The sequence below is a fragment of the Eriocheir sinensis genome, chromosome 14, assembly GCF_024679095.1.
Source record: "Eriocheir sinensis breed Jianghai 21 chromosome 14, ASM2467909v1, whole genome shotgun sequence".
NCBI lineage: Eukaryota > Metazoa > Arthropoda > Malacostraca > Decapoda > Varunidae > Eriocheir > Eriocheir sinensis.
Genome location: NC_066522.1, coordinates 12,919,658 through 12,939,373, shown reverse-complemented (window position 1 = coordinate 12,939,373; position 19,716 = coordinate 12,919,658).

Sequence of the window (19,716 nt, the reverse complement as noted above, 5' to 3'; positions counted from 1 at the left end):
CGGAGGAGAAACGCAGCATAACACAAGAGAGAGAAGAAGGAGGAGGAGAGAAACACAGGATAACACAAGAGAGAGAGAGAAAGAGAACAGAAAATCAGCATAACACAAGTGGAGAGAAAAAGAGATGTAAAGGGACGAACGGGAGGAGGAAGAAGAAGAAAAAAGCCGCATAACACAAGAAGAGAAGAAAAACAGCATAACACAAGAGAAGAGAGAGAGAGCGAGAGAGGATAAAAGAAGCATAACACAAGAGGAGAGAAACAGACGAAAAGGGAGGGACGGGAGGAGAGAAAGAGAAGAAAAATCAGCATAAAACAAAAAGAAAAAGAAGAAAAACCGCATAAAACAAGAGAAGAAGAGAGAGACAGAGAGGACAAGGGCAGCATAACACAAGGAGAGGAAGAGGAAAATAAAAAGGGCCGTGATGGAGGAAGGAGCAGCGAGGGTGGTGGACGGGAGCCTGGCAAAGCGTCTGCGTCCTGAGTCCTGACCCCAAGTCCCCCAACGTCGCTGTTAAGGAGGTCGGAGCCTGTGAAAGATGCGCTTCGTCTCCTGGTTTTCCAATTCCGCGCCATTAATAGACCGTCTCGGCGTGAGGGGCGGACGGCGGCGGCGGCGGAGGCGGATGCAGGGAGGAAGGAAGGTCGCGGGGAGTGTGTGGAGAGTGGTCGCAGCGAGGGAGGGGTGAGTCTTTAGGCAGAGGAGTGCTAGAGAGAAATGAAAGTTAGTAACCCATACCACCACCACCACTACGACTACCCCCACCACCACTACCACCACCGCCTCTCTGTCTGGCCTGGTGGTGGTGGCTGTGGTGGTGGTGGTGTTGCTGCAATATGGAAAATTCCACTCATCTATGGTCACTTATTTGTCTCATTTTCAGCCTCCTCCACTGTGCCATTTCTACCCTGATGAGCCCCTGGGAGAGACTGTGAGATGAGGATGCTGGCGTGGACTGACTGGCTGACTGGGAGTGACTGGGCCTCCTCCTCCTCCTCCTCCTCCTTCTCGTCCTCCTCCCTCCACTTCGGTCTCTCCACGTCACCCTCCCTCCATCCCTCCTCCCTCCCTCCGTTGCCTCCTGCAGGGCCTTAGATTCCTCGGCGGACAGAAGAAGGAGAAAAAAATGGAAGGTGTAGTATAATGGCCTATGGAGCGGGGATTTAAAAAGCCGACTTGGCCGCGAAGGAACCAACCCACCAGCCCAGCCTGCTATTGGCGGTGGTGACGTCACGTGCAGGCCGCCCGCTGATTGGTCCCGCCGCTGCCCAGATGAACGACACATTAATGTACCCGACGACGTAAACGATGACGACGATGGTGATGATTACGATGATGCCCCAAAACGACTACGAAGATTCACTGCCAACGACGACTTTCTTGTAATCAAACGACGATATAAAAAACGAAAACGAAAGGACGATGAAGGTGATGAAAATGACGACGACGATGACGCAGACGAAGGCGACGACGGTAGTGGTGGGGGTGGTGAGGGTGGTGGTGGTGGTGGTGGTGGTGATGGCAGCGGTAGTAGTGGTGATGGTGGTGGTGGTGAGGACAGGCCACTCACCCACTCCCTCACACACACACACGCACGCACACACACACACACACACATTTACACTCCGTCAAAACCCCTAAAACAAAACAACGAAAGATATGAGTTCGTGCGTGCGTGCGTGCGTGCGAATATATAGTGCTTGCATGTGTGTGTGTGTGTGTGTGTGTGTGTGTGTGTGCCAGTGAGCAACATACGCCGGAATCCCCACCACATACCCCCCTCCGCCCCCTGCCCCCCTCCCTTCTACCCCCCCCCTCCCTCCTAACTCATCTTTTCTTCACCCTGGAAACGGTGAGTCGCCTTGGAAGCTTCAGAAAACCCATCTCGTAGCCCAGGAATCCTCGGCCGGGCATTAGCATACTCGAAATACTTCACATAGTTGACGGGAGGGAGAGGAGGAGGACGGAGGACGGAGAGAGAGAGAGAAAGAGAGAGAGAACGGAGGCAAGGGAGAGAGAGAGAGGTAGGGAGGTAGGTAGGTAGAGAGGTTGGTACAGGCGGATGGAGGAGGAGGGAGAGGGTAGGTAGGTAGCTAGGTAGGAAGGGAGGTAGAGGAGGAGGAGGAGGAGGAGGAGGAGGAGAATTCTTACGCCTTACGCACTGCTCTTAAGAACAAATCCATTTCACTGCCTTTTCGTCTCCTTCCTTTCCACGTAAAACTGAATATGTGAGGGCGTGAGATCGCATGTGTATGTGTGTGTGTGTGTGTGTCTGTGTGTGTGTGTGTGTGTGTGAGCCTCGCAGGGACAAGCAGGCAGGGAAGCAGGGAGGCAGGCAGCGGGCGGGACCAGGCGAGGGGAGGACTAGGGAGAGGCGGCGAGGCAGGGCGAGGCAGGGCGAGGAGGCGAGGCGAGTGGTGGGCGGGTGTGGCGACTCGCGGCATCCTCAGGGGACTCCGCGATCATTGAACCTTGGATGTTTACGGTTTAGGTTTAAAGGCAGTGGCGGCGACCAGGCAATTAACCAACCTGGGATTGTATTCATAACAGGAACAGCCTCTGCCTCTTCTTCTTCCTCCTCCTCCTGTTCCTCCTTGCTTTCTCTCCAACATCCTCTTTCTCTTTCTCTCTTTTTCTTTTTTTGTGCCTCCTCATCTCCTATTCCTCCTCCTCAGTAGCAAAATTATCCCTCTCAGTTCCTTTTTGCTTTCTCTTCAACTTCCTCCTCCTCTTTCTCTCTTTTTCTTTCTTTCTTTTTTTATGCCTCCTCATCCCCTATTCCTCCTTCCACCAAGACCTTTAATCCTCCTCAGTAGCAAAATTATCCCTCTCCTCAACTTCCTCCTCCTCTTCCTTCTTTTTTTCCTTTAATCTGTCTCCTGTCTCCTATTCCTCCTTCTCCTTATTTCTCCAAAAGCCTTAATCCTTCTCAGTAGCAAAATTATCCTTCTCAGTTCCTCCTTGCCTTCTCTCCAATTTCCTCCTCCTCTTCCTTCTCTTTCTTTCCTTTAATCTGTCTCCTGTCTCCTATTCCTCCTTCTCCTTATTTCTCCAAAAGCCTTAATCCTTCTCAGTAGCAAAATTATCCTTCTTAGTTCCTCCTTTCCTTCTCTCCAACTTCCTTCGCTTTCTCTCTTCATCTTAATCTGTCTCCTGTTTTCTAATTCCTCCTACTCTTTCTCTCAAAAATTATCCCTCTCAATTCTTTCTTGATTTCTCTCCAACTTCCTCCTTCTCTTTTTCATCCTTTTCTACTGTCTCTTCTTTCTCCTCTTTCTCCTCCTCCTCATTTTCCCAAAAGCCTCAGTTCTTCTCATCCGTCAGAGTTCCTTCTTATTTTTTTCTCCACCCTCCTCTCTCTTCCTCTTCTTCTGCCTCCTCCAACTCCTCCTCCTCCTCCTCCTCAAAAGAAGCCTCAATCCTTCTTAGCATCAAACTTATCCATCTCATTTCCTCTTTAATCCCCCACAGAGGATTTTAAATGAGAGAAATCAGCCATCGGGAGTCGAACTAACGCCCGTCACCCAGCCCTTCTACGCAACACCGCCCCTACGCTCATACGCTAAGGCCTCTGACGGCAGGAACCACTACTTTTACTACTCACACGGCGCCTCCTCTTCCTCACTCTCCCCTCTCCTCATCACCCATAACGCCCCCATAACGCCGCCCCCAGGAGTTACAGTGATGGTAATGGGAGGAACAGTCATCACGCCCTTATCCTTCCTTCCTTCCTCGCTTCCGCCCGCCCGTCAACTAGTCAGGCAGTCCACGATACCACCCTCCCATACGCCCTCTCTCCCGTGGTACTCCCTCCCTTACCTTCACTATACGCCTTCTGTTATAGCAACGGTGACGGTGAAATATACGCCTGCCGCCACCTTGAATACGCATATCTTGGAATTTTTTTTCTTGTTCTTGAGTCGATTTCTTTGTTCGTTTTTTAGGGTTTTAAATTTTCTGACGTTTCTAGATTTTTTTTTTTTTGTATTGGTGTTGAGGTGATTTTTTTGTTAGGTTATTTAGGGTTTTACACATGCATATATAGACACACTAATGAGAGAGAAGAAGAAAAAAAAAGAGTAGCCATTACGATTTGCCATTCATAACAAGTCTCATCCACTTTTACAGTAATACTAGATTTTACACACAACTTGTTTTATTATCATTTGCGTGTACAGCATTAGCGCAGGACATTCGTCTATCACGTGATACAGCAAAATTATTTAGCTTTACGTCTATTAAAAGAAACCGAGGCCTTTTCAGGGGTGACTACGTAAGCTCGTCCTATGTGAGGCTGTAACTTCAAGAAAAAAAATCGTGTTAGTCTAATCGAGGTTAAATTTGTCGGGGAGGAAAAAGGACATAAATCAGGAACGTGTGCGTGTGTGCGTGCGTGTCATAGCTGCTTGAGTGCGTGTGTGTCTGTTAGCGTGCGTCCCAGCGTGAATGTTTGAGTGAGTGCTTGCGTGTGTGTGCGTGCGTGCATGTTAAAAGTAAGTCATTGAAACACACAAAAAGCTTAAGGAGTATTAAATTTATGATGCGGAGGTGATGAGAGAAGAGTACGATGAGACACACCACAACCACGATCACCACCACCACCACCACCATCACCATCACCACCACCACCACCTCCGCTCTACCGCCGCGTGCCAAGCCACCACCACCACACCCCTCCCTGCCACCTCCCTGCTACCTCTCCCTGCTACTCAACGCTGCGGAGACTGACCCGTGTCGTCCCTTTAATTCCATCCATCCCCTTGTGTGTGTGTGTGTCTGTCAGTAGGCCGGCGGTGACTGACCCTTGCTGTCCCTTTAACCTCATCCATCCGCCTGTGTATCCATCAATAGGCTTATCAGTCCCATGTGATCGCTGGCTGGTGCAGTTTATTACTCTACAAGGGTGGGATAGGCAAGCGTATTTTTGTCATTTACGTGAAGAGCTGAAGTGATGTTCAATTGTTCATTATTCAATCGCTGGCTTAGACTCCTCATCATGCTATAAGGTTTCGATATGGCCACGCACTTAATACTCAGCTACTTGAAGAAATTAACAGACTTCTTAATTTGAAGGATCACGGAACGGGTATCGAATCAACCGCGCCATGGTACACAGCTAAGTTATGAGCTGTTACAAGCATCAATTCCTCCTGCACCTGCGTAAGGGCTCGGGGGTAGGGGGGGAGGACCAAAGAGAGGCCCAAAACATTATGCTCGGTATTGTCAGATGCTCCCACCCCTCACTCCAACTATTTCCAAAGTCCAAAAAGGAGGTTAATCGAGTTCTAATGAGCGTTCTTTTAGGTTCACGGTACAGAAGAAGGCTCAGACTACCACCAGGGTCATAAAACTACCTCTGGAAATGCCCTAAACTCCCACGAAAGCCTAGTACGATACGTGTTCTTGGGCGACGAAATGTTTAAGAATATGGATGGCCCTATGTGTTAGTGAATGTTGTCAGGCCGCCCAAGGATCCAGGGAAGGAATTTATGTCCAGCTCCCAATGATGCCATGTTGTGAACTCGGAAAAAAAGGCGAGAGTAACAAGTAACAATGAAACAAAGATATTGGACTCAACCCGGCACACGGCACGCCCCTCGTCCTGGTCGCCCCGGGTTATCACTCACACCGAGCCCTTCCTTCACAGCACGCGTCGCCCCATCAGCACGGCGGCAGTGGGCGGTAAGGTAAAGGTAAAGTTGGGGACATAGCCCGGTATTTTAAGACACTTTCGCATCTCACATCAACTATTTTTAAAGGTCAAAGAGGGCATCAATCGGGTTCTAATGAGTGTTTCTTTAGGTTCACGGTGCAGAAAAAGGCTCAAACTACCACCAGGGTCATAACACTACTCCTGGAAATACCCCAAACTCCCAGGAAAGCCTTGTCAAATAGGTGAACTTGGGCGCCGAAATGTTTTAAAATACGGCCCATACGCCATTGGTGCGCTCTTTCCCCTCATGCTTGTGTCTTCCTCCACTGCTGTCCTCGGCCCTCATCACCTCTCCTATTTCTTATGGTGTATTTACATGAGCATACCCAGTAACAGCTAGGCCTCATGATTTCCAGAGGCGCTCCTGTGCTTGCCGCCGCCGATGTGCCCGCGCCCCGCCACGCGTCAACACGAATTCCTTGCACTGGTGACGCAATCATCTGGCCGGTAGTGACGTCATACCGCTAGCAACTAATGAGCGACCCATGGATATCCAGCCTGCCACAAAGGTCGGTATTGTCAGATGCTCCCACCCCTCATGCACTCCAACTATTTCCAAAGGCAAAAAAGGAGGATAATCGAGTTCTCATGAGTGTTCTTTTAGGTTCACGGTACAGAAGAAGGCTCAGACTACCACCAGGGTCATAAAACTACCTCTGGAAATGCCCTAAACTCCCACGAAAGCCTAGTAAAGTACGTGTTCTTGGGCGACGAAATGTTTAAGAATATGGCCCAAAGACATCAATAGCCCCACTCCACGAAGGGTCCGCACACACCGAACTTGACAGTGAAACGAATACCATTGACCTGTCAGCCACCCCGATGGTAACACTCGTCTGATCGCCAAAACCCCAGCAAGGTCAGTCAACGTTTATCACCCATCGCGGCCAAGGCAACACCCGCCATGCACACACCGACACACTGACGACCACAATGCAGGGAACAAACTCGCCCACCCGTAACACCGAGTACACACACACACACACACACACACACACACACACACACACACACACACACACGTAGAGTGAAATAATACACACTAAAATACCAACAATAAAAAATGACCACACGAATCCCTTCCCAAGACGATCCAAACCTCATACATACAAGCAAATAAGTTCAAACCCTGAAAACTGTAAAAGGAGACAATGCGAGATGCCACTCACATGTACACTGACGATTGCCTGGACGGGCATCACACAGGCACTCCGCTCGCTCAAGTTCCTCCCTCTCGCGCTGCTGAGTCCATGCAAGCGCCCAGTCCAGCGATGAAGTGAGAAGCAAAACACGAGTAAACGCAGACGCCCGTGGATCAGGGATGAAGGAAGGCAGTCTGAGGGAGGACGCGGCGGCACAAGCACACGGGAGAGGAGGAGCACCGCCGTCAGGGTCCGGGCAGGCAGGCGGCTCCACGCACTTCAGGACAAGCGACAAGTGGGGCCATCCAGTAAGTCCGCCCTGGCCGCCACCACTGCCTGCCTCGCCTTCCTCGGCTTCCCGGCAACGTTTCTTTCGCCTTAATTTACTTTCCCCGCAAAGCTGTGAGGGTAATGTGGCACGCGCGGGCACGTTCACGCCGCGGGCCACGCAAATACCCGCGACCACCTCGAAATAGTGACGCGGAAAGCAGCGCATTTCACTCTTAGAGGTATTACCAAGACCCCCTCCCTCCCTCTACGTCTCCCTCCCTCCTTCCCTCTCTCTCTCCCTCACCCAATCCAGGCCCAAACCACCCTCCTGCCAGTGACCCGGGAGGAGGAGGAGGAAGAGGAGAAGGCAGAGGAGGAGGAGAAGGTAGAGGAGGTGGAGGAGGAGGAGGGCCAAATACCTTCCTTCAAGGACTGAAATTCCTCAGCAAAACTCTACGGAGGTACCCGGCCTGACTTCGCTTACTCACCCCCCTCCCCGCCTAATGTACCCACGAACCTCGATACAACAAACACAAACTCACTCCAAAACGCCCATAGAATCCCCCACATGAGCTACGGGCGTGAGTGGGCATGCGGGCGTACATACAGGCATGCGGAAAAGGTAGAATCGATCACCATACCCATAGAAACCCCGCCAAAAGCACACCGCAAGCCCACGAAAGACTCCTCCCCTCCCCAGTGCCTTCCCCAGCCCCCTCCCCGGCAGCGGAACACACCAGCAAAGAGATTCCCGAACGCTTAACAAATCCATCTCGGGCGGTGGATAAGGAAAGACAGGTTTGTTTTCCCAGCATTCTGTCGGTATGTGGATAGGCGGACAGGGGCGGAACGGATGACGGCGGGAGAGGGAGGGAGAGGGTGTGTGAGTTTCAGAGGCGGACCAATATCCACTAGTGAGTCGTGGAGCCACCTGTACCCATCTTTATAAGGTATGGTATTCATGTTGCAGGAATGTATTCACCAAACGGGTCAGCCCAGCCATGAGGGAAGGCACGGAGGGGATGCGATCGTGTGTCCGCCCGCCGCAGAGCCGAGTGTTCCCTGCGTGTGTGCGGCGGGTGGGTGGGTTAGCAACTTCATGCCCCCCCCCCCTCCCCCCCATCTCTCTCTCTCTCTCTCTCTCTCTCTCTCTCTCTCTCTCTCTCTCTCTCTCTCTCTCTCTCTGCAACATATTTTAAGTAAGTAGTATTTCTCTCCCCTCCGCTAAGCAATGCAGTTTGTTTGAAAATTGAGCGAAATATGTGTTACTGTTCTCCACTCTACCCCCTCCCCCCCTCCCTTCTCTCTCTCTCTCTCTCTCTCTCTCTCTCTCTCTCTCTCTCTCTCTCTCTCTCTCTCTCTCTCTCTCTCTCTCTCTCTCTCTCTCTCTCTCTCTCTCACCCACTTAGTTCAATACCCATACCCATTCATTCATTAACTCCCCATTCACCCACTTAGCCCCATACTCATCCATCAACCTACTCCCCTTCACCCATCTATTCCCCCCTCGCCCAATCCCTTACCTCCACCCACATCACCCAGCCACCATCTTCCATCAGTACTCAATTATCCCTCACAATCATAACTGAAAAATACGAACACACCAATTAACACACACACCCTTAAATCCAGGTAATATTCAGGTAACAAACACAAAATAAAATAAAAATGTATAGCCGCGTTACCCTGCACACTTATAACTAAAGAATGCGAACACCCCAAACTCGAATCCAGGTAACATCCAGGTATCACACACACACACTTGAATTAATAAAGAAGTATTGGCGAGGGAACAGGTAAACGAATATGCGGTTTGACTGACAGGTGACTAAACATATAAAAGTAAAAGTATGCATCGATTTCAAGGTGTTGGAGGTGCCTGACAACCTGAGTGATGCTGGGGTATAGCGACACACACACACACACACATACACACACATACACACACACACACAGGTGGCAATGGTAAAAAAAGACTAAATTTCGCTTCCCTGAACAGTTATTGTCTCGGGCGGAAGCACTAAAAGAAATGAAAGGATACGATAATTTATGGCTTCCTGTTTTCAGTAAGTCATACAAAAAAAGAATAAAAACGAAATTATCGACGACTAAAATTTTAACCAAACTCCCTTTTCTCAAGCCTAATTTAAGACACCTTTACTATTCGATACATCTTGTCGAAAAAATAAATACCGTGGTAGTCTATTCTTTGTAGGGATCAGGAGGCGGAAGGCAATACTCAAGGCGTCACATTGCCTTCAATACGGAGATGATATCGGGGAACTGCTTCTCATATACATGTTAGATTTTTTTTTTTTTTTTTTTTTTTTACGTTCAGCCCATGGCGCCGCTAGGCTTTCTTGGTGGATCCTGGTGGTCGGGTCCAGCCCATTATGGCACAGGCAAGCGTTTTATAGAGGTGCCATCTTGCTTTGCTCATGTTGCACCCCCAGAGCTTCTTTTTTACCCTCTTAGAGAGTTTCTCTACAGTCCTGGTTTATAAGTGGTCTTCAGGACAGCATATGGGTAGTCTTAGGCCGCTCGGCGATGACTAAAAATTATCAACTTGTAGCGGCTGGTTGGACTGCTCCCGGGTCCTCCAGGACGCCGCGCCCGCACGTTGGCAATTCAGTGAGTGAAATACATAATGTGCCTCAAGAGAAACCAGAAGCACCTTAAGGCGTTATGTTACTAAAAAGAAGAAAACGACGCTATCTCCGAGGCGCTGATGGCAGAAACGTGTCAACTTATCGGAGCAAGAAGGCAGTCACACAAGACGGGTAGGGAGCATTATGGAGTCTCGCTTTCCCTCGCCGGGTTCCGCCGACCAGCGAACACACCACGTCGCTATATCTCGAACTCGCAAGAAAGGCATAATCTAAGCTGAATAGCCTACGTGTTGCGGAAGACGGCGAATCCGAGCTCAGGAGGAGATCAGAGAAAATACTAATGAAGAAACCCCTGCTTGCAACTTTTTATATATTTTTACAGCAAAGGAGACAGCACAAGGGCACTATGTTGAACTTGCGAGAAACCTTACAGCAACCACTCTGCTATATCGTCACTCTTATATAGTCTGTACTGAACCGCAAATCTACGTTACAACAGACAGACTTCGACTCCGTACGCAATCAATCCTTCTTTCTTTTTTCTCTCTTGGCCCCGATGACCTCCACAACCAGTCTCCTATATCAACACTTATATCATTTATGCAGAAACTTAAAACGACGTTAAGAATCCTCACACAACAGATGAACTTCGACTTCAACCGTACGCAACCAATCCTTCTTTCTTCTCTCTCCTGGTTCCAGTGACATCCACCACCATTAAATCCACACCCTTTCATCGTCTATACTAAAACTCAACGTCAGAACACACACACAGACAAACTTCGACTCCTTACGCATCCAGTCCTTCTTTCTCTCTTAGCTCCAATGGGCTCCCCAACCAGCCCGCTATACTATCAGGACACCTCTTCTCACGTAATTGACTGCTCTTTCGGCCACCTCTTCGGATTCTTTCATTTTATTGTTTTCTTTTTTTGTGTGCCCTTGTGCTGTCTCCTTTGCTGTAAAAAAGAAATATCGACACCTTTACATCAATACAAAAACTCAAATCAACGACAAGAATCCTCACACACAGAGACAAACTTCGACGCCGTACGCAACATCTATTTCTTTCTTCTTCACTCCTGGCTCCAATGACCTTCACAGTAGCGAAATCTGCCCGAGGTCCCATACAGACAAGGGGGGAATAGCCGTCCAGGAATCCACCCAACCAGTGACGTCAGGCCCTTTCTCTGCCCTGCGGCGCTTGGAAAGACTTCCTCTCCTATTCTACGACCCGCCACAGACGACCCTACGAAAGCGTGGCATTGCCGGCGACCTTCACGAGCTCCCGGGCCGCTAGTGGTGCTGATGGTGGTGGCGGTGCTGTAGAGGCCGGCGGAAGAGGAGAGAGAGGAAGAGATAGCGCGTGATATAGTCCTTAGAAGGTGCTTGTATTCTTTTTATTGTCTTGGGATGTGTGGGGGTTCTTGGTGGGTAGGTATGATGTGTAAAGTGAAGAAAGAAGGTTCGTTTGACAGAAGTGAGGATCTTTTGTGGGTGGATATGATGTGGAAAGTGAAGGAAGAAGGTTCATCTTTTTTTTTTTTTACAGAAAAGGAGACAGTTCAAGGGCGTGAAAAAAAAATAATAAAAAAAAGCCCGCTACTTACTGCTCGTGAATAGAGTACAGAGGAGTGGCCAAAAAGAGAGGTCAATTTCGGGAGGAGAGGTGTCCAGATACCCTCCTCTTGATGTACAGATGTGGGTGTACAGGTCTTTGCATGTATATAGGTATGGTGTGTATAGTGAGTAGAGGTTCGACTGACAGGGTTGCTAACGAAGAGAGCTTACATAAACTACTGGTTATAATGGGAAGCATTCGGTAGTGAGAGAAAGAAAGAGAAAAAAAGTAAGCTATGTGTTAGGAGAATGAGGATGGATATTTCTGTACCAACCTAAACACCTCACATGGAATCAATAAACATACACACTCACATACAAACAACAGCATCAGACTCACACCAAAAATCACAGCAGAACACTGAGGTAGCGACGTCCACATAAGAACCACAAGAACTAAACACGCTGACCACTCTGGGCAAGACACGACATACGTAAAGAAGGGTGGATCGCATAGGAAGGAAGGAACCCGGTGAATGAGAACCGCGGTAGCAAAAGCCATAGAATAAAAGAGTTTGCCTAACTTCATCAAAGCCGCCATGTTGTTACCAAAAGATATACGCGAAATTCATATTGAGGATGATAGTTTTTTTTTTTTTTTTTTTTTGTATGTGTGTGTGTGTTCAAGGTACTTTTGGGAGGAACCCGAGCATGCCTAGAACTCAAAAATCACTTCTGCAGCGGCATCAATTTGAATCTCGCGCGGCTCTTTCGATAACAACATGGCGGCCGGGATGAAGTTGGTCAAGCTCTTCTAGTCTATGGCTCTGGTGGTAGCTGCTTGGTGTGCGTGCATGAGTGCGTGTGTAGAGAGCTGGCGAGACTGACCATTGAGTAACCTACGACACACGGACTAGAATATTACTAACGGGGGTCGGGGGGGGAGGGTGAGATGAAGGAAATGAAAGGGGTCGTTGATCGATTTTGTATAGTCACCCATTAAAAAGCACCTACACCCACCCACCCACCCACTCACTCACCCACCCACACACACACACACACACACACACGCAACCTAGTCGTGCGTTTAAAGCTATGTGACAAAATAAAGCCTAAAACTGTCCTATTTAGCCTTTTTTAGCGTTGTTCACCTTGATATAGATAAAAAAATATCAACTTTAAATTATCAACACAAGATTCTCTGACACGTACACAACACAAGGAAACACTACTTTAATCAATGCAAGATTACGCTATATACGCCATAGTCACGCAACACTCGAGCTGGTAAGGACACACTACACCTCCCTACACAAGACTACGCCACGCAACACCACGCCACGTCACTGTAACGCAACACTGTCACCTTAAATCACGCCACTATCACCAAGCACAAATTTGTCTCTATACAGGAACACTACACCGCCTTACGCAACATTATTCCACGCAACACCACGCCACGGCACTGTAACGCAACACTGTCACCTTAAATCACGCCACTATAACCAAGCACAAATTTGTCTCTATACGGAAACACTACACCGCCTTACGCAGAATTAATCCACGCAACACAACGCCACGACACTGTAACGCAACACTATTATACCACACCACGATACGCCTCGGCCATGCAACACTACGGAAACACTACACCGTCCTACACGACCTCCGGGTAACTCAACACAAACGACCCACTACTTATTAACACTACACCGCTCTACGCAACACTACACCATCATCACGCAACACACTGCCACGCTATCCACCTCAACACCCTGCTCAACGCTCCCGCCCCCTCCTCTTCCCCCCCCACCCACCCACACCCACACACATCAGCCACTCACAAAGGTGTTGATCTGATTCATTTAGCGTCACTTATGTGAGTCTTTCCTCTATGTTGCGCAGTTATTATTTACTGTTAAAGAAAATATTAAACGTAACTCCTGTAAGCGCTTTTTAGAGTATAGTTAGTGGGGTGAAGGGGTAGGAGGGGGAAAGGGAGAGTTACGGGAGTGGGGGAAGGGGGTGAAGAGAGGGGAGAGGGGGAAGGGGTGGTGAGGATAGGGAGAAGTTAAGGGGGTAAGGGGAGTTGAGGGTAGGGGGAGTGGGAAGGGGTAGTTGAAGGGAGGAGGAGTTAGGGGGAGGGGAGTTGAGGGGGAAGAAGTTGAGGGGGTAGCGGGAGGGAGTGAGGGATGGAAAGGGGGAGTTGAGAGGAGGAGAGTTGAGGGGAAGGGAGGATAAGGTGACGAGGGAAGGAGAGATGGGGAGCAAAGGGAAGGGAAGGGAAGGGAAGGGTAAGGCAAGGAAGGGAAAGGAAGGGTGGAGGAGGTGGTAAGAGGAGGGTAGGTAGGGGAAGGGAAGGGAAGGAAAGGGAATCTAAGTGTAGGAAAGGGAAGGGAAGGGAAGGGAAGCAAAGGGAAGGGAAGGGAAGGGAAGGGTAAGGCAAGGAAGGGAAAGGAAGGGTGGAGGAGGTGGTAAGAGGAGGGTAGGTAGGAGAAGGGAAGGGAAAGAAAGGGAATCGGGAATGGAAGCAAAAGGAAGGGAAGGCAAGGGAGGGCAAGGGAAGGGAAGAGAAGGGAAGGAAGAAGCAAGAAAGAAGAAAAGGGTAAAAAGGGGAAGAACAGTAGGTATATTAAAATTAAACTAAATGATATAATTATTTGCTAGTAATTATCAGTACCATTGTTTTTTCAGTCTTCACCATCGAGACCCATCACACAATAGCTAATACCTCTGACTGATCATCCAATAAAATATAAATAAAAACAAAAAAATAAATAAAAACACCAAATTCTTCAACCCCACGAAAAAATAAACACGCTAGGAATGTTCGTTTTCTCTTTTGATTTCCTTTTTTGAATTTATATAATTGTTCACTACCAAGCCGAAAACACTACCATCTCTCCTATGCGGCTAGTAAGAAAATAAAATAAACAATAATAATAATAATAATAATAATGAACAACACCTCCATTGATGAGTTATTTTCAATACGTACACGAGTTAGCTAATAAAAAGAACTATACAGTAACTTCCTCCTTCGAGCCGGCGAGTAAAACAATTAAATAGAGAAATAAAGACAACCTCTCTCTCTCTCTCTCTCTCTCTCTCTCTCTCTCTCTCTCTCTCTCTCTCTCTCGGGTGGACGACGCCGTACGGAATGTTATGACGCTGGAGTGACCGAGGAAAAAATGTGCAGTGTCAGGGCTAACCGGCAACCCCCTGGCGACACTGAGGCGCTGGGAGAGAGAGAGAGAGAGAGAGAGAGAGAGAGAGAGAGAGAGAGAGAGAGAGAGAGAGAGTTATAATGAAATACCGCCCTTTTTATACATCCACGTTCATAAAAAGAAGACATGAAAGCGATGGATGGAGATGTATTATTTTTTTTGTTTAATTGGTGTGTGTGTGTGTGTGTGTGTGTGTGTGTGTGTGTGTGTGTGTGTGCAGAGGAATTATAAGCGGCAGGTATAGATGCTAAGGCGATATTGTTTTTGTTGTTGTTGGCGTTGATTTAGTGCTACCGTTGCAACACCTGATTCTGCTGCTGCTGATGATGATGATGATGATGATATTGTTATTATTATTAGTAGTAGCAGCAGTAGTTAGTTCATTCTCTCGTTTATTGATTTCATTGTTACTATTAATGTTTCTTTTCTTCTCATTATGAATTGTTGTTATTGTTTATGTTGCTGCCGTGCTTCTAGTAATCAAAGGAAAGAAAAAAATGACAAAAAGGAGAATGATGCAAAGAAGAGACAAATAATGAAAATACCTAAATGAGGGATTGGAGTGGCGAGTGGCTGCGTGAGACTGGTGACAGGAAGCGGCAAAACAAAACAAAAGGAAGCACCACCACCCTCTACAACAACAACAACAACAACAACAACAACAACAACAACAAAAACACAGTAGTAACATCAGCAGCCAAGATGAAGCAGACCCATTGAAGATAAGAGAGAGAGAGAGAGAGAGAGAGAGAGAGAGAGAGAGAGAGAGAGAGAATATTGTGCTATAAGACGTATCACACAACTTTCGTCCCTCCGCGTATACGCATAAACACTCAAAACTTCTCCCTTCGCCTATTCTTACCTTCACATCAACAACAACAACAACAACAACAACATCTCTCTGCGTAACCACACTCGTCACCCACAACAAGAGACGGAGGGAAGAGGTGGGCGGTGGGTGGTGGTGGAGGTGGTGGTGTGTTGGCGTATGCATGGCAGCAGCAGCACCGCCACCACCACCACCACCACTACCCGAGCCACCAGACCACCGCCGCCGTACCCTGCTATGATACCTTCGTGTCTGGGGAACTCCACACCCTTGTATAACTAACGTCTTCTTAAAGCTATACATTGTCCGTCAGCACCTTACTACACTCCTGGCACTCCACTCCACCCATCTACAGCAGTTATGTCGCGCGAACGCCTCACTCTTACCTAACTAACCTATGCTTGATCTTATACACTGTCACCACCTCAGTACACTCTTGCACTACACTTCTTATCTCTTCACTGGCTGCAACTGCACTGTCCTCTGCTTATCTGTCGCGCGAACTACATACAACTTGTCTAACCTTTTCTTCGTCTGGCTGTTAACATCTCACATACTACTCTCCACGCTTCTTCACTGGCTGCAACTCCACTGCATTGAAGCGATATTATACTGTCTTTACACCTCACCACACTTCTACGGGACACATCCACGCTTCTTCACAAGCCACATCACCTTCACACACACATTCTTGAAGTTACACATTGTCTGCATACAACTGTTTAGCGGTTTAGCCTATTCCTGAAGATGTGCAGTCTCTTAAGACCTCACTACACTATTCCCAAACACCTCCACGCGTTTTCGCTGTCTACACACACATATCGTTTCCTAGCCAAGTGTCTCCGTACAACTGTTTAACCTATTCTTGAAGCTGTACAATTTATCAACGCTTCACTATGCTCCACCACTACGCCTCTTCGCTTCACACACACACACACACACACACACACACACACCAGAAACGCACCACAGACTCCTTACACGGTGCCACAGTCCTCGCGCGGCACCACAGCTTGACGCAACACTGCCACAGGCCCACAGCAGAGCCACACGCCCCCGGGAAGGTACGCCCCCGCCCGCGACTCGGCCACACTGAAGGGGCGTGGAAGGGGCGCGCCACACCACCACCACACCCTCCGCGGCCTTCGCTCAGGCTTGCTTGCTCCCTGGAGGACGAGGTCGTGTGTGTGTGTGTGTGTGTGTGTGTGTGGCGCGCCTCCCTCCTGCCTGGCTCGGTCCGCCTTACACCACCCAGCAGAGATCTTTACTAAACATCGCTCACTGAGGCTGCGAGGACTGGAGGGGCAAGGGAGAGAAAGAGGGAGGAGCGAGGGAGTAGGAGGAGAGACATTGAAGGAGGGGGGGAGGGTTCGTACAGGCACGACGCCAAACCCTTGCGTACTCCACAAGCACATCTCATTTTTGACCCACACAAGAACTAGTTTTATGTCTTGCACGTTGCTAATACTCGCAATGCAGGATACGGATTACTACCGTGAGGGACGAGGGCGAGCAGCAGTGTGTGTGTGTGTGTGTGTGTGTGTGTGTGTGTATATATATATATATATATATATATATATATATATATATATATATATATATATATATATGGTATAATTTTTCTCCACCTTTTTTGTGCGTCCTTACTTTATTGTCACTTTTATTTCTCATTTTCATATCTGCTCATGAAGGAGGCTGCAGTTCTATATAATTTTTTCCCTTGATGTCTTTTCACAAATAATAATAATAATAATAATAATAATAATAATAATAATAATAATAATAATGTATAACAGGTATTAAAATTTTGACATAATAACTCTTGCACTGGTTTAATTAAGAAATCGTTGCACATGTAACTGAAAAGCTAATAAATCACCCGCAGAGTTTCCATTACAGATTCAGAATCTGCTGGTTAGGTTGTCATAATGGTATATAGAAAGAATGAATGAAAACATTATAATTCCTGGACTGCATTGACAGTGATGAAAATAAATTATTTAATCTTTGATTTCCGTTTTCTTTGAAAGATTGATATAGAAAACGAAGCTTTAGAACGTAGACTATTAATATTGGTAGATATACTTTTTTTTTCCATTGAAAGCATGTAAGCGTAATGATAAATACCTTCTTGCTCAAGCTACCATGACATAACAACGCCATGATGTAACAAGAGGTAGGAATCACACGAGCAATATAAAACACAATAAATAAATATATACATCAATATTTCTTGGCAGTATTGTAAAAAAAAAAAAAGTCCAAAATCTGACCCTAAAATATGCAAAGAATTCGTTTCTCTCAACCCATTTACCAAGTGATCGTTCTTTCCTGGGAATGACAGATAAACTGGTGAGTAAAGGTAAACTGGGGCCATACGCTATAAGTACGCGTGGCCTCGGTGCTCACCTCCGTCGCATTCGCCCTTGAGCCTGTGATGGATAAGAAAACAGGACACGGAGCAGGTGTGACATCTGAGTTACCACAGTTTACCTTCCCCAGGTTTCCCCATGTAGGCCTACCCATTTATCGACTATCGGCTTCAGAACAGCTACAAACAGGGCGATACAATGCAAAATGGCGCCACTATAAACACTTGCCTGCGCCACAACGGGCTGGGGCCGACCATCAGGCCCCACTACGAAGGCCTACCGGCGCCATAGGCGAAGACGTAAAAAAAAAATTATAAAAATATATATATATATAAAATAACAGCCAGTTTTCCGAAGACGCTCCAGTCCAGGACGATCTGTACCACATTCTCTTTCGGCGTCCCAACCGCCTGATATTATTTTTTTTCTTTTACATCTTCCGTCATTATTATATTAGGGCCTACTTTGCATTTTTTATAGTGAGCACAGTATAGTCTTCCCTGGTCTACAAACCCAAAACCCTAAATTTGTCCTGTTCCCCTTTCACGGTGTAGTCCTTTATCCCGCACAAAGGAAAAGGTTCAGCAACAATGCATGTCAAGGGTTGCGGCCGCACGTCAAGGCAGGAGCGGAAGAGCTGCAAACCTGCGTCCTGCCGTGAAAGATAATGGTTCCCTCCCATCACAAAGGAGCTTCGCTGCCTCAACGGGCCCATGCCAGATAACTGCACACACACACACATACACACACACACACACACACACACACACACACACACACACAACGGTGGTACTCTCCCATACAATATCATTCAACAACGGTGCGTGAGTTTTCCTTTATCATTTAAATTTTGATTTGTGGAATTATTAAAATAAAAAAATGAAACCCCGAATGTGATCTATTTTCGTAACAGAAATGCCCAGTTATTATAGTTCCCCCCACGGTGTATCCTTAACCCCCGCCACCACCAATCAGAAACACCATAAAGCACAAACTTCCTTATGGATCTTCTAATATTTTCATGTAATTTTTCACAAAGTTAGCCGTGACAGCAGCATCAATGATTCAACAAGACTTTCCCTAAACTTAGCTCAGGACTTTAAACGATCTTTCCCACGCCTGCCAAAAGCCTAACATAACTCTTGTCGCAACCAACAACAAACAGCCGTCACTTGCGTCACAGCTGATGTGCCAAACAGTGAGTCACGTGTCATGGCAACTTCACGACACCCGGGCCGGCTCTCTGATGTTTCTGTCGCCATACGATTTCTTTCCACCACGACACACAGGTTTGAGAGTCGCGAGGTGTTGTGGCTCTAAATTCGTGGCCCGTCTGTCTCATCTTTACTTGCAACAATAAACTATCAATCAATCAATCAATTAATCATGTCGGCTAAACGTAAACACGCGTACAGTCGGCTATTCAGGTTCACCGGGTGCTGGGCATGACACTGTAGTCCATACGTGGATATTCAATAAGGAATGAGAATGTCTATATGAAAATGTGTAAATTAAAGTAGTGAAAAAGCATAAAACCAGGTCGTGAATAGTTACGGAAGACTATTTAAACGCCCCAGCAGGGATGATGATGATGATAATTAAATACCAAACATGACACGGCGAAAATTGAATGAAGCAAATAATGTCGTACACGTATTTACACTTAAAAACAACCTGTGTAGCCTACATGTGCGACCTTACTTAACTCATTCAATTTTCGCTGTTTAAATTAGTTTGCCAAATAATTGACCAACAAGCAAATCTTACCTGATAGTCTAAAAAGCGTGCACTGCAGAATACACAGGTACCGCTGCTGGCATCGGTACTACCGGTACTATAGTCATCGGTACTGGTATTACCGGTACTCAAATTAATGGTACCTCCCCACCCATACCGGGAAAGTCCGTGCACTGTCTATATATTTAGGACAGCCCAGCACCAACCTCTTCCTTAGCTACATTATTTTTGAGGCAATAATCAAATACAATACAAGA